The sequence below is a fragment of the Zingiber officinale genome, chromosome 5A (genome assembly GCF_018446385.1).
Source record: "Zingiber officinale cultivar Zhangliang chromosome 5A, Zo_v1.1, whole genome shotgun sequence".
Lineage (NCBI taxonomy): Eukaryota > Viridiplantae > Streptophyta > Magnoliopsida > Zingiberales > Zingiberaceae > Zingiber > Zingiber officinale.
Genome location: NC_055994.1, coordinates 126,734,800 through 126,759,848, shown reverse-complemented (window position 1 = coordinate 126,759,848; position 25,049 = coordinate 126,734,800). Strand labels below are relative to the sequence as shown.

Below are 25,049 nucleotides of genomic sequence, written 5' to 3'. Positions count from 1 at the left end.
CATCCGCACTTCCTTGTCGCCTTCCTTTGTTATAACTTTTCCATTCCTATATCTGCAGTAAGAGGAAGTGAGCAAAATTTGCTTAGTAAGCGCTATCTAACTCACAAAATCACTAATGTGCATGTATACGAAAAGAACTAGAAACTATATGCTCTAAAAAGAAATAAAGCATAAACATAACTGCTCATGTCAAACTAATAGCAAAGAAAAGCTAAGGAATCTACTCATGTAATTCTAATAGATAATCATGCTACTCATCTAATTGGTAAACATGAAAACTACTCATCCACTAGATAAACATGGTAGAATAAAGAACTAAACTTACTAATTTTCAGAACTATATGAAACTTATTTCATTTGTTCTAACTTAATCTTTAATACTTTATGTTTATGTAAAACTCATTTTACTTGTTCAAAAACTTATACTTATAATACTTAAAAATAATAATCAACTTCTTCTTGGGCCCAGGCGTAGTACCATCTTATGCGCGTTCCCTAATAGGTTGGGGTAGCGAGCCACCAATCCTAAAAGAGCATACCTCGGTCTACCAGGGCCAAGACCTCGGAATTGGACACCTGGATTTGTTTAACGACAACCTCGGAAGTCGGGTACTAGCCTCTTCTTAAAAGTAAAATACTTATAATCTTAATTACTTTTTCTTTAAATGCCTTGGCATTTTAATAGACACCTTGTGTGCCTAAAACCCCTAAAGTCTTGACTTTGGAATTTACTTAAGGCCTCGGCCTTTTCTTTCTTTTCTTTATCTTTCTTATACTTTTTTTTATAAAAATGCTTCTTACAAAACTGAAATGTTTAAACAATTTATAACACTGAAATGCTTAAACAAAATCTGCATACAAGTTTAAACAGAAATCTGCATATTAAGCTTAACTAAAATCTGTCTATTAAGCTTATCTAAAATCTGCATACTAAGCTTATCTAAAATCTTTATACTAAACTTATCTAAAATCTGCATACTAAGCTTATCTAAAATCTGCATACTATGCTAGTCAAAATTTTACATACTATACTAAGCAAGATTCTACATTCTATGCTACACTATTTCTACATACTATGCAAATATAAATTCTGCACTATAATACTTAACCAAACTGCACTATAATTTTTTTTTTTTTAAAAACTGCACTATAAGTTCCACCAAAAATCTGTACTACAAGTTCCACCAAAAATCTATACTATAAATTCCACCAAAAATCTGCACTACAAGCTCTAAAGAAATCTGCATTTTAAGCTCTAAGAAATCTGCACTATAAGCCTACATAAAAATCTACACTATAAGCTTAATTAAAATCTGCACTATAGGCTTAATTAAAATCTGCACTATAAGCCTAATTAAAAATTTGCACTATAGGCTTAATTAAAAATCTGCACTATAAGCGCTTAATTAAAATTTGCACTATAGACTTAATTAAAAATCTGCACTATAAGCGCTTCTTATGCTTCGAATTCAAGAAGAACAAAGGTCTGAAACTACTCCTACTACAGGTGAGTAGCACTTACCTTGCTTCTTGGACTCACAACCGAACAAAAAGGGCTTCTAGAACCTTGGCCGCCCGCCGGAGATGATGCCCTTACTCCCTTTCATTTTTTGCCCGAGCTCCGCCATCGTACGCAGAAGAGAAGGAGAGAATGGTTTAAGTCACAAGAAAAAAGAGCATCAACTTATCTCTTTTTATAACTTAATATTTCTGTTAACTCCTTAAATAAATTCGCTATCTTTTCTAAACAGACAAATCCAACATCAACTTATCCATTTTATAATCCAATATTCTGTTAATTATCTTAAATAAATTCGCTACTTTTTCTAAACAAACAAATCCAAGATCAACTTATCCTTTTTATAATCCAATATTCTGTTAACTATCTTAAATAAATTCGCTACCTTTTCTAAACATAAAAATCCGTTTGCACACCTGGTCAGCTGGGTTTTGACCAAGTCAAAGGTCGTGGGTTCAATTCTCGGCTTGGACATTTTTTGTCGAAACTTCTTTCGTTTAGTAAAAATACCAAACGACCTCCAAAAATTACATAAAAATACTCTAAAAATTTCTAAAAATCCCTAGAATATTTCTATAGTATTTTTAAATATTTTTAAATTACTTTTAGGACTCTAATTGAGAAAATTTGGGGCGTTACAATTCTCCCTACCTTATAAAAAGTTCGTCCTCGAACTTAGAATAATTCTGAATATCGCTGTCTCATACTGTCCTCGCGCTCCTAAGTAACTTCCTCGTGCTTCTGGTTCTAAATGACTTTCACTAATGGTACTCTTTGTTCCTTAGTCTCTTAACTTCTCGGTCCTCTATTAATCATATCGCATCGTACCCATTAGGGGTCCTTGGAAAACTTGATATCTTCTCTATCCTTTCTAAACATACTTATGTATATGAATATAAGAGAGACAAAATTTCTATCTTACTAAAGCGCATTTAAGGAATTACTCCATACTGCAAATAATAAAGAAAGTATAAAAGGAAAACTTAAATACTTTCTTACTTGAAGACGGCAAGGTTGGTGCTGATGTGTGATACTGGAGAATAGGAACTGCTCTGATACCAACTGTAACACCCCACCCTCCTCGCTACTGGACTGTGAGGGCAGAGCGCTACTGAACTACTAACTTTACTTAACTATCCTTGTTCACATGTTGATAGTAATTCCTAAAACTCTCGGAGAACTCAAAACTTACAATTAACTAGCAGCGGAAGACTAAATGACTCATCTAATACCTTCTTAATAAATGACAATCTTAATAAATTTTTATGCTAGGTCCCAAGGCTTCTATAGTCCAGGCATCACACATCCATCCGCACCTCCTTGTCGTCTTCCTTTGTTATAACTTTTCCTTTCCTTTATCTGCAGTAAGAGAAAGTGCAATCTATAAGCAAACTTTGCTTAGTAAACGCTTTCTAACTCACAAAATCACAAATGTGCATGTATACGAAAAGAACTAGAAACTAAATGCTCTAAAAAGAAATAAAGCATAAACATAACTGCTCATGTCAAACTAATAGCAAAGAAAAGCTAAGGAATCTACTCATGTAATTCTAATAGCTAATCATGCTACTCATCTAATAGGTAAACATGAAAACTACTCATCCACTAGATAAACATGGTTGAATAAAGAACTAAATTTACTGATTTTCAGAACTATATGAAACTTATTTCATTTGTTCTAACTTAATCTTTAATACTTTATGTTTATGTAAAACTCATTTTACTTGTTCAAAAACTTATACTTATAATACTTAAAAATAATAATCAACTTCTTCTTGGGCTCAGGCGTAGTACCATCTTATGCGCGTTCCCTAATAGGTTGGGGTAGCGAGCCACCAATCCTAAAAGAGCATACCTCGGTCTACCAGGGCCAAGACCTCGGAATTGGACACCTGGATTTGTTTAACGACAACCTCGGAAGTCGGGTACTAGCCTCTTCTTAAAAGTAAAATACTTATAATCTTAATTACTTTTTCTTTAAATGCCTTGGCATTTTAATAGACACCTTGTGTGTCTAAAACCCCTAAAGTCTTGACTTTGGAATTTACTTAAGGCCTCGGCCTTTTCTTTCTTTTCTTTATCTTTCTTATACTTTTTTTTATAAAAATGCTTCTTACAAAACTGAAATGTTTAAACAATTTATAACACTGAAATGCTTAAACAAAATCTGCATACAAGTTTAAACAGAAATCTGCATATTAAACTTAACTAAAATCTGTCTATTAACCTTATCTAAAATCTGCATACTAAGCTTATCTAAAATCTTCATACTAAACTTATCTAAAATCTGCATACTAAGCTTATCTAAAATCTGCATACTATGCTAGTCAAAATTTTACATACTATACTAAGCAAGATTCTACATTCTATGCTACACTATTTCTACATACTATGCAAATATAAATTCTGCACTATAATACTTAACCAAACTGCACTATAATTTTTTTTTTCTTTAAAAACTGCACTATAAGTTCCATCAAAAATCTGTACTACAAGTTCCACCAAAAATATGTACTATAAATTCCACCAAAAATCTGCACTACAAGCTCTAAAGAAATCTGCATTTTAAGCTGTAAGAAATCTGCACTATAAACCTACATAAAAATCTGCACTATAAGCTTAATTAAAATCTGCACTATAGATTTAATTAAAATCTGCACTATAAACCTAATTAAAATTTTGCACTATAGGCTTAATTAAAAATCTGTACTATAAGCGCTTAATTAAAATCTGCACTATAGGCGCTTTTTATGCTTCAAATTCAAGAAGAGCAAAGGTCTGAAACTACTCCTACTACAGGTGAGTAGCACTTACCTTGCTTCTTGGACTCACAACCGAACAAAAAGGGCTTCTAGGACCTTGGCCAGCCGCCGGAGATGATGCCCTTACTCCCTTTCGTTTTCTACCCGAGCTCCGTCATCGTACGCAGAAGAGAAGGAGAGAATGGTTTAAGTCACGGGAAAAAAGAGCATCAACTTATCCCTTTTTATAACTTAATATTTCTGTTAACTCCTTAAATAAATTCACTATCTTTTCTAAACAGACAAATCCAACATCAACTTATCCATTTTATAATCTAATATTCTGTTAATTATCTTAAATAAATTCGCTATTTTTTCTAAACAAACAAATCCAAGATCAACTTATCCCTTTTATAATCCAATATTCGGTTAACTATCTTAAATAAATTCGTTACCTTTTCTAAATATAAAAATCCGTTTGCACACCTGGTCAGCTGGGTTTTGACCAAGTCAAAGGTCGTGGGTTCAATTCTCGACTTGGACATTTTTTGTCGAAACTTCCTTCGTTTAGTAAAAATATCAAACGACCTCCAAAAATTACATAAAAATACTCTAAAAATTTCTAAAAATCCCTAGAATATTTCTATAGCATTTTTAAATATTTTTAAATTACTTTTAGGACTCTAATTGAGGAAATTTGGGGCGTTACATCAATAATAATTCTCTAGTGGAATAAATTATTATTGATAAAATTAAATTGTATGTTCGGGGCGAACACGGGATGCTTAATTTTATCGGGAGACTAAAATCAATTCCTCCTCTCGGTCCCTATCGTAGTCTCTTAGTTATAGAGTACTATACCCACCTATACCCACCTCCATACCCATGGTATAGGGGCCGGCCAAGCTAGCTTGAGAACCAAGCTAGGGCCGGCCAAACCTTGATCCATGGGTGGCCGGCCCTAGCTTGAACCCAAGCTTAGGTGGTTGGCCCTATTAAATTAGAAAAGAATTTTAAATTTAAATTTTTCTTATGTAGAAGATATAATTTATTGGAGGGATTAAAAATTAAAATATCTCTTTTAAAAGTTTCTACAAAATATTAAAGAAAGAGATTAAATCACTTTCCTTATTTGTAGATTGGAAGGATATTTTATATTTCTTTATAAATTGTTCACATATTGAAAAATTAAAATTATAGAAATTTCTTTTATCAACCATGAAAGGATTTTAAAAGGAAATTTTATTTTTTAAAATTTCCGAAGATAAATAAGGAATTTTAATTGGTTGATTGAAAATTGCCTTGTTTGCTTCCTTGGTGTGGCCGGCCATATACACTAAGAAAAGAATTTTAATTTTAATTAATTAAAATTTTCCTTTTCAATGGCAATAGAGTTAAGGAAGTTTTTATTAAATTTTCCTTATTTGCCAAAGCTAAAGGATTATAAAAGAGGGGGTTTTGGGTGCCTTGAAGGTGAACAACCTCTATTATTTTTCTCCCTCTTTTCTTCCTTGGTGTGGCCGGCCTCTTCCTTTCTCTTCTCTCCATCTTTATGGTCGAACCTCTCATCCTCCTTGGAGATCTAGTGATGGCCGATTTTTAGCTAGGAGAAGAAGGAGAGAAAGCTTGCATCCCTCGGAGCTTGGTTGGTAGAAAAAGATCTTCATCCTTTGAAAGTTTTGTGCTTGGCCGAAACTTGAAGGAAGGAAAAGAAGGTGCTAGGTAGTCCTCGTCTCGGAAGATCGTTGTCCACACAACGTCCGAGATTAGAAGAGGAATACAGTAGAAGATCAAGAGGTTATTATTTACTAAGTAAGGTATAACTAATATTGTTTTCCGCATCATGTTAGTTTTATCTTCATATAAAAATACCAAATACAAGAGGCATGCGATTCTAGTATTTCGAATTAGTTTTCGATGTTATGTTCTTTTATTTTTCTTTTCCTTGTGATTTGATTGTTGTCTTTGGTTGACCTAAAGTTATTTAAGAAAATTAAATATTAGCTTTCCTTAAAAGTCTTTGTCTAGGCGGTGGTGGTTGTTCTCATATCCAAGAAGGTTATGTACCTCGCCATTCAGTCCTGGAAGCCAATTTTGAAAATTAATAATTAATGGAAATAATAACCTACGTGATTTGGATCGAACGTGTTAAGTTTCGCAGGAGATCCAAGTCTTAAACCTAAAAGAACAAGTAAATTAAACTTTAGATCAAACGTGTTAAGTTCCGCAGGCGATCCGAGTTTAATTTAAAAGAATACATGGTAGCTAAGAAAAGGTTCAGACCTTTGTACAAAATTTTTATACAGTGGAATCATTAGGTTTTCCGAGTAGCAACCAACAGCTATATTTATAGCCTTGGTCGAGCTGCCTGGAAGAGTTCCGGGAGCCCTGGGGGGATAAATTTTATCCCCCAACATTCAGATCGAGTCAAAGCTCGATCCGGTCAAAAACTCACTTCCGGACGCACGGAAGGGTTCCGGGCACCCCGGATGCTTAGTCAACTCCAGTTGACTTTCATTTGGATCCTCTGCTCCGGATCCGCTTGATTGGTGATCTCTGCTATCCGGAATATGGCTCACCCGAACCCAAGTTCCGATCTTCTCGAGCGGGCTTCCCTCTGGCTTCTCGTCCCTCGGAATCGCCGCGTGTTCCCTTCTCGTCCGCCGTCGTACTCATCCGCAGTCATCGTCCCTCGAACGCACCGCGTGTCGTCCTTCTCGTTAGCTGCGTCTCTTGCTCCCCGAGCAATCTTCCACACCGGCTTTCGTCTCTCGGAACCACCGCACGCTTCTCGTCCGCCGGTGTACTCTTCCGCAGCACCTCGTCCCTCGGACGCACCGCGTGTCGTCCTTCTCGCTGGCTGCATCTTCCGTTCGACTACCTGTGCTGCTAAACTCCTGCACACTTAGATACTAGGTTAGAAACAAACATGATCAAACTTAACTTGTTGATCACACCAAAACAACCATGGAATTCCAACAATCTCCCCATTTTTTGTGTGATCAACCCAAGTTAAGCTAGGATTAAAAAAAAGATATAAAATGAACTAAATTTGCAATTAAATGTAAATAATAATACAAGTTAAAATTTTAGTCTACCTCCCCCGAAACTTATACTTTTCCTTCTCCCCTTCGATCACAAAAAATGGGATTCCAAAGAAAACACTCGAAGGGTTAAAGATTTTGAAAAAAAAACATTTCTAAGTCAAAAAAGTTCTAAGTTTTAAAAAAGTGAAAAAAAAATTCTACATAATTAAAACAGAAATTTCTAATTTCAAGAAAAAGATTTTAAGTTAGAAAAAAAATGATATTTTTTTTTTAAAGTAACAAAAAAATCTAAGTAAAAATATTTTTGAAATAGCAAAAATTTCTAACTTAAGTCCTTGAGAATTTTTAAGAAAATTTTTCTAAGTAAAAAAAAAAATTCTATGTAAATTTCTAAATTGAAAAAAATATTTTGAATAACCTTTTTAAAGTATTAATTAATTCTTGTATTAATGTTTTATTTGTAAGATAATTAAACATTTATTTCAATATTTTAGCTTCCAGGTCGTGGCGAAGTACTAGGCCTTTTTGGTTATTTGAGCAACAACCACTTCCTTGACAAAAGCTCATAGAAAAATTCTTTGTTTAATTTTCTCACTTAAAGCGTTAATTTTAATTTTAAAGTTTTAGTTCAAGCATGATTTAGGAACCCAATATAGGTTCCAACCCACTGGATTAATTAAAAAATTTTTAGGGACATATTTTCTTGAAATGTTCCTAATTTATCCAAGGTGATATTTAAAGTACCAATTTAAATTATTATATCTTCTAAAATTGATTTTAGTAGGACATGTATGATTTTTTTAAGTTTTCTACTTGAATTTTCAAATTTTTAATTTCTAACTACAATTTTTTATTTTCTAATTTTGATTTGTCTAACATTTCTAACAGGTAAGATTCAGCTAATATTCCTTTTAAATTTTTAATTTCTTTTTCTAACTTGCAGCAATCTTTAGTTAGTAATTTAACAAATTTAAAAATTTTATCGGAAGGAAGTGAACGTACCTGACTTACCTTGTCGATTTCGTTGTTTGTGTCTCCCCCTGAACTGCTGCTTTCTTCTGACGAAGCTCCCCCTTCATCGATGCTTTCGATGCTCATCTCGGAGAAACTTGAATTGCAGTCGTCGTCTTGATGACTCGCCATCAGTGCGAGTCCGGAGAATGATTCGACTTCCGATTCGGACGACGTATCGTCCCACGTCACTTTTAGAGTCTTGCACTCTTGAACAGGCTTTTTACCTTTATCTTTATCCTTGTTTTTTAGCTTGGGGTAGTTATCCTTAACGTGCCCTTCTTCGTCGCAATGGTAGCAACGGATCATTCTTTTCTTTCTACCCTGTGAATGGTTAGTTTTTCTAGAATTGTATAACTTCTTAAATCATCTTACCATCATTACCATTTCCTCGTCATCGAGAGAATATTCTGACTCAGGTTCGTCTCTCGATGCTTTGAGGGCGATGTTGTTCTTGGACTCCTTCGAACCTGCGCATCTTGATTCGTGCACTTCAAATGTCGAGAAAAATTCTTCTAAAGAAATTTTTTCTAGGCCTTTTGAAATATAAAAGGCATCTACTAGTGATGCCCATTTTGAATTTCTCGGAAAGGAATTTAAAGCGTACCTGAGTGAATTTCGGTTACTTACCTCTTCTCCGAGATTCGAAAGTCCGGTGATGAGCTCTTGTATCCTCAAGTGTAGAAGTGCAATTGTTTCACCTTTTTCAAGACGGAGATTGGTGAGCTGGTTGCGAAGTAAGTCCCGTCTCGCAAGCTTGGCTTCGAATGTTCCTTCGTGTAGTTCAAGGAACTTCTTCCAAAGCTCATTTGCCGAGTTGTAAGTGCTGACACGGTTAACTTCTTATGGCGGAAGTACGCTTAACAGATGGAATTCTGCTTTCTTGTTTGCCACATAGTCGGCCTGCTCTTTCTTCGTCCATTAATATTTTACTTTGCCTTCGGGAGATTCAAAACCGAGTTCCATTGTTGATAATAAATTGAAATCAGTACTGAAAAATACCTCCATACGCTTCTTCCAGCTTGCGAAGTCCCCCTCGAATTTTGGCAAGTAGATGTTAGATCCGGCCATCTCGTTGCTTCGTTCGATGGTTATTCCTCCTGAAGCGTCTCGGCTCTGATACCAATTGTAAGACCATTGCGGTCGGCTAGAAGGGGGGGTTGGATAGCCTGCAAAAATAAAACAACCCTTTCTCGAACTCTCAACAGTACACTTGTATAAAATTAAAGCAGTAAATAAAAAGTAGAAAGACAGAGGCAGAGGGTTTTTACTTGGTTACAACCAAGGAGGTTGTTAATCCAAGGAATGTAACACTAGTATCTCCTTCAGACAGGGAATCCTCTTACAGCAATGAAAGTGTAAAATAGAGAAGCTAATCTAGAACAGTAGCGTACAAGTGTTGGAAATGAAATGCACTGAGTTGATTAAAAGCTTCTTGACCAAGGCTATATTTATAGCCTTGGTCAGGGTGCCTGGAAGAGTTTCGAGCACCCTGGGGGGAGATAAATTTTATCCCCCAACGTTCAGATCGAGTCAAAGCTCGATCCGGTCAAAATCTCACTTCCGGGCGCCCGGAAGGGTTCCGGGCGCCCCGGGCTGGTCTGGGCGCCCCAGATGCTTAGTCAACTCCAGTTGACTTGCGTCCGGGTCCTCTGCTCGGATCAGCTTGATTGGGTGATCTCTGCTATCCGGAATAGGGCTCACCCGAACCCAAGTTCCGGTCTTCTCGAGCGGGCTTCCCTCCGGCTTCTCGTCCCAAGAAATCGCCGCGTGTTCCCTTCTCGTCCGCCGTCGTACTCATCCGCAGTCTTCGTCCCTCGGACGCACCGCGTGTTGTCCTTCTCGTTAGCTGCGTCTCTTGCTCCCCGAGCAATCTTCCGCTCAGACTTTCGTCTCTCGAAATCACCGTGCGCTTCCTTCTCGTCCGTCGGTGTACTCTTCCGCAGCGTCTCGTCCCTCGGACGCACCACATGTCGTCCTTTTCGCTGGGTGCGTCTTCCGCTCGACTACCTGTGCTCCTAAGCTCCTGCACACTTAGACACTAGGTTAGAAACAAACATGACCTAACTTAACTTGATGATTACACCAAAACAACCTTGGAGTTTCAACAATCTCCCCCTTTTTGGTGTGATCAACCTAAATTAAGCTAGGGTTAAAATAAAAGATATAAAATGAACTAAATTTGCAATGAAATGCAAATAATAATACAAGTTAAAATTTTGTTAAAATTTTGGTCTACCTCCCTCTAAACTTATACTTTTCCTTCTCCCCCTTTGATCACAAAAAATGGGATTCCAAGAAAAACAATCAAAGGATTAAAGATTTTGAAAAAAAAAAACATTTCTAAGTCAAAAAAAAGTTCTAAGTTTTAAAAAAGTGAAAAAGTTTTTCTACATAATTAAAGTAAAAATTTCTAATTTCAAGAAAAAATTTTTAACTTAGAAAAAAAATGATGTTATTTTTTGTTTTTTTTAAGTAAAATAAATCTAAGTAAAAATATTTTTGAAATAGCAAAAATTTCTAACTTAAGTTTCTGAGAATTTTTTTAAAAAAATTCCTAAGTAAAAAAAAAATTCTAAGTAAGTAAATTTCTAAATTGAAAAAAATATTTTGAATAACCTTTTTAAAACATTAATTAATTCTTGTATTAATGCTTTATTAGTAAGTTAATTAAACATTTATTTCAATAATTTGGCTTCCAAGTCATAGCGAGGCACTAGGCCTTCTTGGTTATTGGAGCAACAACTACTTCCTTGACAAAGTCTCATAGAAAAATTCTTTGTTTAATTTTCTCACTTAAAGCACTAATTTTAATTTTAAAGTTTTAGTTCAAGCATGATTTAGGAACCCAATATAGATTCCAAACCACTGGATTAATTAAAAAAATTTTAGGGGCATATTTTCTTGAAATGTTTCTAATTTGTCCAAAGTGATATTTAAATTACCAATTTAAATTATTATATCTTCTAAAATTGATTTTAGATGGACATGTATGATTTTTTTTAAGTTTTCTACTTGAATTTTCAAATTTTGAATTTTTAACTTCAATTTTTCATTTTTCTAGTTTTGATTTGTCTAACATTTCTAACGGGCAAGATTCAACTAATATTCCTTTTAAATTTTTAATTTCTTTTTCTAACTTACAGCAATCTTTAGTTAGTAATTTAACAAATTTAAACAGTTTATCAGGAGGAAGTGAACGTACCTGACTTATCTTGTCGATTTCGTTGTCCGTGTCTCTCCCTAAACTGCTGCTTTCTTCCGACGAAGCTCCCTCTTCATCGATGCTTTCGATGCTCATCTCGGAGGAACTTGAATTGCAGTCGTCGTCTTGATGACTTGCCATCAGTGCGAGTCCGGAGAATGCTTCGACTTTCGATTCGGACGACGTATCGTCCCACGTCGCTTTTAGGGTCTTGTGCTTTTGAACAGACTTTTTACCTTTATCTTTATCCTTGTTCTTTAGCTTGGGACAGTTGTCCTTGACGTACCCTTCTTCGTCGCAATGGTAGCAGCGGATCGTTCTTTTCTTTCTACCTTGTGGATGGTTAGTTTTTCAAAATTTGTATAACTTCTTAAATCGTCTTACCATCATTATCATTTCCTCGTCATCGAGAGAAGATTCCGACTCAGGTTCGTCTCTCGATGCTTTGAGGGCGATATTGTTCTTGGGCTCCTTCGAACCTGTGCATCTTGATTCATGCACTTCAAATGTCGAGAAAAATTCTTCTAAAGAAATTTTTTCTAGGTCTTTTGAAATATAAAAGGCATCTACTAGTGATGCCCATTTTGAATTTCTCGGAAAGGAATAAAACGTACCTGAGTGAATTTCGGTTACTTACCTCTTCTCCGAGATTTGAAAGTCCGGTGATAAGCTCCTGTATCCTCAAGTGTCGATGTGCAATTGTTTCACCTTCTTCAAGACGGAGGTTGGTGAGCTGGTTGCGAAATAAGTCCCGTCTCGCAAGCTTGGCTTCGGATGTTCTTTCGTGTAGTTCAAGGAACTTCTCCCAAAGCTCATTTGCCGAGTTGTAGGTGCCGACACGGTTGACTTCTTGTGGCGGAAGTACGCTTAGCAGATGGAATTCTGCTTTCTTATTTGTCACGTAGTTGGCCTGCTCTTTCTTCGTCCATTGATATTTTACTTTGTCTTCGGGAGCTTCAAACCGAGTTCCATTGTGAATAATAAATCGAAATCAGTACCGAAAAATACCTCCATACGCTTCTTCCAGCTTGCGAAGTCCCCCTCGAATTTTGACTAGTAGATGTTAGATCCGATCATCTCGTTGATTCATTCGGCGATTATTCCTCCTGAAGCGTCTCGGCTCTGATACCAATTGTAAGACCATTGCGGCCGACTAGAAGGGGGGTTGGATTGCCTGCAAAAATAAGACAACCCTTTCTCGAACTCTCAACAGTACACTTGTATAAAAGTAAAGCAGTAAATAAAAAGCAGAAAGATAGAGGCAGAGGGTTTTTACTTGGTAACAACCAAGGAGGTTGTTAATCCAAGGAATGTAGCACTAGTATCTCCTTCAGGTGGGGAATCTTCTTACAGCAGTGAAAGCGTAAAATAGAGAAGCTAATCTAGAACAGTAGCGTACAAGTGTTGGAAATGAAATGCACTGAGTTGATTAAAAGCTTCTTGGCTAAGGTTATATTTATAGTCTTGGTCGGGGCGTCTGGAAGGGTTTCGAGCACCCTGTGGGGGATAAATTTTATCCTCCAACGTTCAGATTGAGTCAAAGCTCGATCCAATCAAAAACTCACTTCTGGGCGCCCGGAAGGGTTCCGGGCGTCCCGGGCTGGTCCAAGCGCCCCGGATGCTTAGTCAACTCTAGTTGACTTTCGTCCGGGTCCTCTGCTCCGGATCTGCTTGATTGGGTGATCTCTGCTATCCGGAATAGGGCTCACCCGAATCCAAGTTCTGGTCTTCTCGAGTGGGCTTCCCTCCGGCTTCTCGTCCCTCAAAATCGTCGCGTGTTCCCTTCTCGTCTGCCGTCGTACTCATCCGCAGTCTTCGTCCCTCGGACGCACCGCGTGCTGTCCTTCTCGTTAGCTGTGTCTCTTGCTCCCCGAGCAATCTTCCGCTCCGGCTTTCATCCCTCGGAACCACTGCGCGCTTCCTTCTCGTCCGTCGGTGTACTCTTCCACAGCGTCTCATCCCTCGGACGCACCGTGTGTCGTCCTTCTCGCTGGCTGCGTCTTCCGCTCGACTACCTATACTCCTAAGCTCCTGCACACTTAGACACTAGGTTAGTAACAAACAGGACCTAACTTAACTTGTTGATCACACCAAAACAACCTTGGGGTTCCAACAGAAGGCTGTAATGAAGTTATTCTCTTCATCGAGATATTTGAACCAGACCTTGGCTTTGACACTGGTTGAGACATTAATTGAACTTGTCTTCTTGAATCGCTTGATATCGATCGAAGTATGAAGATTGTGGTGTAATTTCTACCACCTTTGACAAACACTGGTGTTTGAATATAGTAGATTGATTCGCCTAAATTCATTTCAACAATATGTTTAATAGTTTAATACATGGAAACAAAAGCATAAAATGAAATTAAGTAAACTTACATTCACATTAGATAAGGTGTTCGAGCTCCCTCCAATCTGTATCTCAATTCTATTTGGCCTCTTCACCTATATTCAATTTTACAATTATTAACAAAATTTTAAAAAACTATTTTCATAGAATGTTTTTAACTAACTTGTAATTTCTCCCTTGTATTGAGTACCAAATCGCTGTTTGTTGGTTGGACACTACTTTGCGGTGAATTTGCCTCTTGTTGTGTGTTTCTGTCATCTGTACAAGTCCTTTGATTATGACCTAAATGGCCACATCTCTTGCATTTGTTTTGCCTATGTAGAGCTTTCAATTTGGTAAGACATTTTGCTGGAGTTTCGTCAGATTCTCTTCTTCTCAATTTGGTCAGTCTTCCAGCTTTAATCTTATTATAAACTGGAGGAAGTGGAGGTGGAAACACACAATCTGGCCACAAATCAAGCCCATTAATCGGCATTATTGATCTTGAATAACATTTCTTGTAAGCTTCAGTCTTGTAGTAGTGACTAACAAAAGCCTCAACGTCTTCATGTTTACACCAAAGTGCACATAATGCATGCTTGCATGGAATACCTGTCAAATCTCATTGTCTACGACTGCAAGAATTTGTAGAAAGGTCCACCGTGTGCTGCTCTTGACTGTTTGTTGCCTTAATTTGGAAGTACATATCATCTGATTTCATAGGAATAAGTTTGGTTGCTTCCAAAGAAATTTAAGCTAAGATAGCTCGTATCCTTGGAAAGTTTCTTGTATTCCATTTTTCAGCCTTCTCACGATTTAATTGAAACCGCCGCATCAACAAATTTCTGATTGCTTCAAACATTTCAATTATTGATTTCTCTCTTGCATCCAAAATCAAACTATTGAAGCACTCACACATATTATTTAACAATATATCACATTTGGGGATAGTGCTGAAAAATGTCTTACTCCAATGATTCTCATGCTTTTTTGCTAACCACTCATATGCATTACGATCAATCTCCTTCAACTCTTGCATCCTCTTACGAAATTCATGGATTGTTGTCGCCTTTGCAGCATCCCACAAAGCATTTTTAATGGCTACACTTTTATATCCATCCTTTTTCATGTTGCTATGCATATGTCGTACACAAAATCTGTGTTCAGCATTCGGAAACAAACTGTCCAAAGCAGGAATCAATCCTTTCTATTTGTCTGACATAAATCTCCATGCACAATCATTTCCTAAGTTTATGTCAACAGCTAACAACCGCAAAAACCACATCCAAGTATCTTTTGTTTCCCCCTCAACTAAGGCATAACACATTGGAAATATATTATTATTTAGATTCAATCCAACAGCTGACAATAATTGTCCACCTCTTTTTGATTTCAGAAAACAACCATCAACACCAATGACAAGCCTACATGTATCCTGGAATCCTAACTTGCATGCAGAAAAGCAAACATACATTCTTTGAAACCTCAGTCTAGCTTCATCCTCAGTTAACTTCAAAATAACGGTGACATCTCTATCAGTCCGTTTCAACTCAGCACAATAATTTCTAATTTTACCAAATTACTCCTCAACACTTCCCTCGATCAAACTCAATGTCTTTCTCTTTGCTAAGTAAGCCACTAGAAATCTCTGCATTCATCGATTCACGAATCTCATTCTTGAACTCAAGGCTCCCTAACTTGGGATTTGTCATGAATTTTTTGACAAATGTTTTCCCTAACCAACTTGAGGTAATGCATTTATTCTCAATCGTCCAAACGCAATTGTTGTGTTTCTCTTCGAAAGTTTTAACTTGCCAACACGTGTCGTTGGTCATCATGGAAATATGAATTAACCATCCACAATCATTGTTTCTACATTTTGCGCTAAGCCTCTTGCCAGCATTGTTTACAAATATAACTGACATTCCTTTTCTGATGCAATAACTCTTAATTGCAAATTTTGCTTCTTTCTTTGAATTAAAAATCAGCCCAAGCTTCAATTGTGGGTTTTCGAAATCATTAATTTTATCATAATTAGGAAAATCTCATATTTCATCATCATCATCTGAAGTTAATAGATTTCCAAAATCATCATTCACACAGTCAACATCCCCTTCATGTTGTTGCATCATATGAAGTAACTCATCAGAAATGTGTTCATCACCAATCATATCTTTCTCTTTACTGACTCCTGCATCATAATCCTCAAAAGTTTCAAACAAACTATCATTTTCATCAAAATCATAATCACTTTCTTCAAATTCATCAACATCTTTGTTGATATTATCTATCTCTGATTCTCTGATATCTTTCTCCATCATAATCAGTATGCTCCCCAACCCCATCTGACCATCATTCTGTTCAATGTATATTTCAACCTCATAATTACTAGGAATATGGGGGATAATATTCAAAATATCTATGTCATTTTCCAAATATCTTCTATCTTTCAATGTTTCTCCAAATTTATGCCAAAATTTGATAGATTGCTTGTCTTTATAGCCTATATCCTCCACATAGACCCACAATTCAATCATCCCTAAAATATCTCTATCAACATAGTCAAAATAATCGAATTGTCCACCAATATATTTTTTGTCATGAAGACTAGATTTCATCTCCCCATTATAATAAAACTTAATTGTAAGGAAATCTGGTTCACCACAAAGTCCTAGAAAAATATGCACAATTAATAATTAATAACTCAATGAATTAATGAAAATTACGACATAATAAATTAGCAAAACATTAAGTACTTCATTTGTGTATATCTTACCATAATTTGGAGTGTGATCCAAGCAAGTTTTACTACGTTGAGTCATTAAATAGGGGAGAGCGAGTGTGATATCAACAAATCTATTTCATGGAGAATAAAAGTACTCTACAATGTATGGAAGCTTAGCTTGAGTTCTTCACTAGCTTTTTATCACTCTGCTTGGAAAAGAAAATAATGGAATTATATTACTCTACTTCACGAAAAATTGAGTGAATGAAGTTTATATTTTACATAATCTCAACAAACAAAGTTTGGAACTGCCATTGTCGAAAACCTTTTGTTTTCTATGTTATAGAATTGGAGGAGCATACCTATATCATGAAGAGCAAACACACAACAAAAGTTGCCCTAACTTGTCGGACTTGCTCTCAAATCTCCAATAAATATGTACCAAAGGAGGGGTGTTTGATCTAGTTATACTTGTGTAGTTGTATCTATATGAATGATAAGCTAAAATCAAAATAACAAAAAGAGGTGGGTGAGGAGGGGAGGGGAGGGGAGACTTATTAGAGGGTGAAATGGAAGTAGAGAGGAGAAAAAATGGCAATAGTAGCAAAAATACGCTACATCTCCTTACATCGATGAACAACGCGCGAGTCTTTGTGATTTCTAGGGCAACTCCAGAATTAGGGAAATAGCGCAAGAATAAAAGCAACTAGCCACTTCCACCGATTAAACAAATCCTCCCGTTTATTTTAACGGTGATTTGAACGGAAGGATCAATTTAGGAAAACGTTCGAAAATTGAAGGACTAAATTTGATCAATTTAAAAATGAGGGATGAAATTAGCACCACGTCAAATAATGAGGGACTAAATTGAGAATTAACCCTCATAAATTAATTCAAAAAACCAATTACCTGTGATTCAGTAAACTTACTTTAACCTCTTTTAATACATCAAGGAGATTCCTAGGATCAATACAACCATCTCGAAAGTATTCTGCAACAACAATGTTATGAAGAACCTGAAATAAATAAAAAATGATTAAGAATTTACTCAAACAAAAAATACATATAATAAATAAACTTTCTCTTCTTTTATCAAGTCGACAACAAATCATTATGTACTTTTAAAATGAGAAAGATATTAGTTAAAATAGAAATAATTAGAGGAAAAAATAGACTTGCTTCATATAGCAGCCAATTAAAATATTTTTGACATGGAGAAATGATATCAAACCCTGAGTCTCAACTGTTAGGATGAGATAAAGACAAATAATGTAAAAGCTTTTGCACAAAAAGTAGAAGTGTAGATATCAAATAAGCAATTTTTTCTTTCATACCAAACCCAACAAAGAATCATTGGATCACTGCCATCTTTGGGAAGCAATGATATTTCAATTAAAATATAACAAATTTAGGGAATTTAACATTCTTGATTTGTATAATAACCTGTCAATTGACTTTGGTATGGAGGAAAACCAAGTAAACTACAATCAATGTAAAATCTTTATGAGTTGAAGTCGAGTTATATTTCAACTAAAATACCAGATCAAATCAATGACAAATGATAATAAAAGTGAATAAATAAAACAAATAGACAACGGGTTCCGTTATCACAACAGTTCACAGAACCAAAAACAAACTCAAAACACTAAATCTAAGAATTTATGGGTGGTAAAGACTCTCAGCTTGTTGCATATGAAAAGTAATGAATTTGGAATGCAAATGCTAAACACGCTAGGAGTTGAAGTTTGATGGAAGGTCAAGCGCAAGAAAAGGTCAGGAGGGCCCCTTGAGGTTTAATCTTAACAACTTAGAATCTAATATTTGGACACTAAAGTTAATGCAGGTTGATCACTTTGACTCTAAAACCTACATTATCCACAGTTCACACATGATTACAGTACACTCTTCTTCATAGCAAATTCAGTAGCCAACAATACAGAATAGGAATCTACAAGTTCCATTATGCAACATTGACCATAGAGAAAGTTAAAATCATGTTGCTCTTACTTGTTGGTCTCACAGCAGAATTACATCCATCATGCATTTGCTGCAATTTCATATAAGATATCCTTAGGTCATTAGGCCATGTGCAAGCTCTGCTCATCTTTTGTCTATTTTCATGCATGAAAAGATAAGGTTCGTTCAGTAATAGTATGATACATCTGTTCAAAGCAAAAAAGAAAAGAAGAAAACAATGAAGATAAATTCAGAACAAACTATTTCTTCCATCTCATCAACCATGGTGCCATCCTCTTCTATCTCAATACAAATATTCAAACAATTTGAACTGGTTAGTAATGATTAGGTTTTTTCTCCTGGTTCTTTTTCCCAATTCACTCATTCTGTTGTTAATTAGATCCACTTATGAAATTGAGCTCTTTATTGAGAAAGTAGTGTTTTGATATTTGCAAAAAGCTTTAGCGATTGGTTGGTAATTGTATGCAAATTTACCTTCTGAGAAGCTTGTTGTTTGCTTGCCAATGTCTCTGCAAATTTCCAGACAACAATCCATTCAATTAAAATTACATAATATACAAAAAAAAAAAAAAAAAAATGGAAGCTAAACAATGATTCAAATCAACCTTGTCATTGGCCGTCAAGCTATATATGTTGTATTATGCTCATGCAAACCACTCTTGCTACTAAAGGTAAAGGGAGAAATACCAATAAGATTGGTAGGAGAAGACAATTTAACAAAAGAAATCTGTTTCCCTTTTTTTTCGTACATACTTCTTGCTGATCGCACAAGCATATGGTGGTTCACCCACAAGATTCCTTATATGCCAGAGTGCTCTTCGAATGCCCATATCTACAAAGTCAAAAAGAAAAGAAATTTAGTCTCCTTCAGCTAAGCAACTAAAATTCCAAGATCCAATTGAAGATATAGTTGTCCCAAACAAACAAAATTGCTTGAAGAATTTCCCTTGTAGTTTTATCTTCAGTAGCATGGGGTTGTGCATTGGGTATTTGTTGCTCAATGCTCACTGGTAGAGGGAAAAAAAATGTTGTTCCAAATGCACAACCTCTAACTCTAACATCGCAATCTCTCTTATTAGTTCCTTTGTTGGCTGACATTGGAAAATTTTGGATGAGCCAATTGCGAAATCTGAATTACTAGTTTATACTGATTCTTTATGTAGTCATTTTTCATCATAATCGAAATATATATAGATATATATGAAGAAGCAACTGAAAGGCATCAATGTCATACCAGTGAAGGAAAGGGATGCTGCTAAGAAAAGAAAGAGCTTAATTTTGGGATGTAATTAGTAGATGATTCATCGACAGAAGAAATTTCGCGCCGCAGTGCTTTTTCGATGCCCGACATACCACAATCTGATCTTTAAGGCATTTTTCCAGTTGTAGGATCTGCATTGAGGAAGTGAGACTCTGAGATGCTGTCTATGAATAAATAGTTCTACATGCTCACATTTGAACAATTTCAATATTACCTCTTTCTTTAAAGAGCTTTCAATCAGATATTTGGGCAATGACCTTTTGTTCATTTCAGCTAGAATGTCTTCTTCTTTATCCTTGTAACCATTTCAAATGTGGAGTCCAGTGCAATAAGAAAGATCATACAAATTGGTTTCAAAAAACTATTGGTGAATTCATAAATGCAAATGGAACTAAGTTTTGCATACATCAGGGAGCCAAAAAACAATTTGGAACCTCATAAAGTAATACAAAAAGGAAGAAAAGGGGAAAGAGCTTTACCACAATTACATGATGAAATGATTGGAGCTTATCTTTCTTGATTCTCTTTTCACAATCATGGTCATTTCAAAGAAATATTGTACATTAACCATTTAAGGGATATCCTAGATTCGATCAAATCTAGTAGAAGCAATTTTGTTTAAAAGGATCCACAAACAACTCAATCAAGGAAAACTGAAGGTTTTCATTCATACAATAACCTAAAGAAGAGTAGAAGAGAGACGAAAGAAAAAGTGAAACCTTTTTGAGCATTTATCAATTGCAGAAACCACATCAATGGATTCTCTTGCTGCAGCTGTGAACTTCATCACTCCAATTCCTACAACATAAATACAATGATGAGGAAACAACAACATCAAAGGAAGGAAGAATGAGAAGCCAAATGCATGGAGGAAACATCCGAACTAACCTAAATGATTCGTGAAACAATTCAACCACCAAACTCCTCCTCGCCCAAAGGACCATTCTCTTTGTTCATATCCGCCATGCCTGCAACTTGTAGGTTGAACAGAAGGCCACCTTGCACTACGAGCCAAAATCGAGCATTTGACTAACTTGTTTAATCGATCATTCAGTGGGCCCTTCTTCCATAGACGTTGGCAAACAGCCTACACACGAAACGATCGCTCGTTGCTTGGCAAGTCAACGACTGCCTCATGCGTTGGTGAGGCAGCGATTACCTCTTAAGCAGCCTGCGCTCACGGCCTCCTTGTCGCCAGCCTCCTCGTCGGTGACCCCTCGTCGGCGATAGAAGAAGATCGCGACGCGATGCGGAGAGGAAAGGAGAAGCTGTGAAGGGGGAAGTTTAGGTTAACAAAAAAAATTTGACGTTTGGGCGTTTTCTTATTTACCCACCCTAATTTTAAAACTAACAAAAAAAACACTAAAAATAGTATTATTCTTTTCTTTCCTAGAGAGCTATGATATTCATCTAGAATTTTCATCTAAAAAATTCATAGGGATAGATACATAAATGATAGGACCCACAAAAAAATGAATATCATTTCTCTTTCCTAAATCCCCTCTCTCCCATTATTTTTCAATACATCTCCTCTCTTCAAGATTAAAAAGGATATGATATTTTTTCATATTAGGTCGTTGAGCCTGATATTATTCTCATATTAAGTTTGATATGGAGAATATCATACTCATGCTGGGCTTGATATTAGATCAAATGAGACCCATATTGGGTATGATATTTTTTCATATCAGGTCCATCAGGGGTGCATTGAAAATGACATCTGGATAAATGATTTAGGAGATTGACGAGAAGTACAGGAAAAGAATAACATTATTATTTTTTATGTTTTTTTCATAATTTTGAAATTAAAATACTGCTTTTGGTTTCCTAAAATTAAAATAATACTTTTGGTAAATAAGGAAACGATCAATATTTTTTTTATAAAAAGTTAAAAAAATTGAAAAGGGGCGGCATGGGACCGTGACAAAATAAGGACACTGCTAAAATTTTGGGCACGGGAGGAAATTTTGGGCGAGATCTGGCTTTAAAAAAAAAAATTAACGTCGATTTTTGCATCATTATTCCCATTGTAATTTAAATAAAGTGAGATTCTAATCAATGATTCATTGTCACATTATTCCAACTATTATTGTAAAAAAAAATCGCTTAAAAATAGCAGTTTTGAAAAATGGTAGTAAAAGATGTTAGATTAAAAAAAAAATGTTCAAAGTCAACGGATAGTATAAAATTATTATCTTATGTTAAATGAACACTCAAAGACAAAAGTTTTATAAAAAATTATTGTGTTTTCAAAATCATAATGATTTCTCCTAAAATCATTATTTTCTTTAGCATAATTTAACCTTAATTAAATTTAAACTTCATTATTAATTTAACCTCAATTAATTTAATTAGTTAATAATCAAGCCATCACTATACTTGAACATTACATATGTGACTCACATAAAGATCTAAAACTAAGTAGATTTATTAATACCCAATTATAATCAATAATTTGTCAAAGTTTATTTTAATAATTTTGTAAGTTGTCAAAGTATGAAAAGAAGGAATAATGTAAATATGCTTAGAAAACTTAGGGTTGATCATGCATGCTTGGACTCTAAGGACCCATTAACTTGCTTAAAGTATTAATTGCTAGTATAGCAAGCCTTAAGTGTCATTGCCCTGCGATCTTCATAAGATTGCTCTACAGGATGGAGAACTATTGCTCGTTGGTTCTTTACAAGATTGTTTTATGAACTCTAAGTAGCATCCATTAGAGCCTTGGGGATAAATTTGGTTACTATCATATAACTCAAATAAAATATTAAATTATGCGCACAATTGATCGACTCAAAGAAAGACACATTATATGGACAACTAAAAATTGAGTTATATTGAAGAGTACCGCTTACAAATTATATTTTAGTCCAAAGAGTAAAATGCAAAGTGGTATTTGGTATCTCATTAGGAGCCCATGTATATGTTTTTATTTGCATAATTTTATATTTTATTATACATACTTTATATATATATATATATATATATATATATATATATATATATATATATAAAGTATGTATAATAAATATAAATCATGAACTTATATTATTTTCTCTTTTTTATTTCAGTACAATCTATTACTATCAGTCTTAATAATATCCCTACTCTAATCAGTTAGAATTTTGTTGAATGGAAAGAGTGTATTATCGTAGTCTTAGGTTTCATGGACTTAAACTATGCATTAAGACATGCATGATTACCTCACAACCCTGACTTATACTAACACTGTAGAGCAAAGGGTTGAATTTAAAAAGTAGAAGTGATCAAACTGCATGTGTTTACGTATCATGTTGTTTTCCATACCGACACCACTTAAAAGCTAAATACATGAGGGACAAGATATTAGGAATTTTCTCAACCAATTAGCATATCGTTTTGTTGCAAACGAAAAGGTCGAAGCTACCACACTTCCTTTGAAGTTGGTAACCATGCAGTATAATGAAAAAGGAAACATAAGAGAGTATATTATAGAGATGTCCAATATTGTCACAAGTTTGAAAGCACTTAAACTCAAAATGTCTGAGTCTATGTTAGTGCATTTTGTCTCGATATCTCTTCTTACATAGTTCATTACTTTTAAGATTTCATATAATACTCAAAAGAAAAATTGGATATTGAATGAGCTTGTAGCTCAGTGCATGCAAGAGGAGGAGAGACAGAGGCGTGAGACACCTAAAAGTGCTCACTTAGCATCTGGTTCCCATTAAGGTTCGAGCAAGAAGAGGAAAAGAATCAATTATAAAGGAAAGGGAACGAAAACTATAGATTCTAGAGGTTTTGGCCATAAGGAGAACAAGAAACAAAATAAGGAGCCCACTTGTTACTTTTGCAAGAAAAAAGATCATGTGAAGAAAGATTGCCCCAAATACATCAACTGGTGGATAAAGAAAGATAAACTTCTCAACTTTGTTAGTTTAGAAGTTAATTTGATTATTGTACCCACTGATCCTTGGTACATATATTCTGATGCTACTATTCACATAAGTGACACTATGCAGAGTTGTGTTAGAAGTTTTCTTCTGCTTGATGGTGAAAGATACATCTATACGGGGAATGAAAAGAAGGCTAAAGTCAAGTCGATTGATATTTTTAGACTTTATTTAGAAACTGATGTCTATTTAGAGTTAGGAAATATATGTATTGTACCGTCTTTTAGACAGAACTTAATTTCAATTTCTTGTTTGGACAAATATGATTACTCTTGTTCATTTGGAAATGAAATGTTTAATACTTCTTAAATTCAGTATTGATTGACAATGGTTCCTTGGTTAATAAGCTTTATAAATTGAACAACTTAACTCGTATAGATGATAACGTTGTTATGCATAACATTGATATAGAACACAAATTGACTGACGAGAATTCATCCATATTGTGGGATAGATATTTACAACGTATATCTAGACAATGCCTAGAAAGGTTAATATCACATGAAATTTTTATTTCCTTTGCAAGTTAAACTTTGATGTCAGCATTGACTATATTAAGGGGAAGATAACTAACAAAAGTAATAAGGGAGCAAATCGTTATAGTGACGTTTTGGAGTTAATATATATGAATATTTGTGGACGATTCTCTAAGGCATCTTAGAATGGTCATTCATATTTTATTAACTTCATAGATGATTACTCTTGATTTGGCTATTTGTAACTTATTCATGAGAAGTCGCAAGCTTTGGATATCTTCAGAATTTTTAAAGCCGAAGTTGAAAATCAATTAGGTAAGAAAATTAAAGTTGTCTGATTCGATCGTGGAGGTAAATATTGTAAGTATCCCGGGTTAGTTTTGATGTGATCAACCGAGTTAGGTTAGGTTCTACAGTTTTGATCCCTTGTGTCTAGGTGTGCAGGGACTTAGAAGCACAAGAAGTCGAGCAGAAGATGTAGCGAACAAAAAGGATGGCATGGGAAGTGAGTCGATGGGCTCGGTGCATTTGAAGGATGAGGAGTTGTAGAATAGTACACTGTCGAACGAGAAGGACGCACGCAACACTTTCGAGGAACGAGAAACCAGGGAGGAAGACTGCTCAAGGAGAAGGTCATAGTTGGGTTCGATCGAGTTCAACTCTGGATGACCGAAGAATCACCCAAGCGATTGGATGAGAAAATAGTAAACTTCGGAGTTGATCGTGTCTAGGCGCCTAGACAAAGTCCAAGCGCCCAAAATCCTGACGCCCAGACCAGGTCTAGGTGCCCAGATCATTTTAGCCACGTCAACGAGCCATTGCGAAG

General features: G+C 35.4%; 1 long non-coding RNA gene across 5 annotated transcripts; it reads right to left on the bottom strand.

Moving 5' to 3' along the window:
• On the bottom strand, positions 1–21,115 carry LOC121981660. 5 transcript variants are annotated; one of them, XR_006111902.1, is made up of 11 exons: positions 20,975–21,115; positions 20,850–20,902; positions 20,704–20,783; positions 20,535–20,613; positions 20,030–20,110; positions 19,789–19,946; positions 19,308–19,386; positions 19,160–19,219; positions 19,029–19,063; positions 18,585–18,688; positions 17,522–17,593 (listed from the first exon to the last, which is right to left on the bottom strand). It is a non-coding gene; the product is annotated as an uncharacterized LOC121981660 (long non-coding RNA). The 5 variants fall into 5 exon arrangements; XR_006111899.1 differs by adding an exon at positions 1–52 and having other exon boundaries at positions 17,487–17,593; positions 20,704–21,112; XR_006111898.1 differs by adding an exon at positions 10–52 and having other exon boundaries at positions 17,507–17,593; positions 20,704–21,112.
• Positions 21,116–25,049: the final 3,934 nt, after the last annotated feature.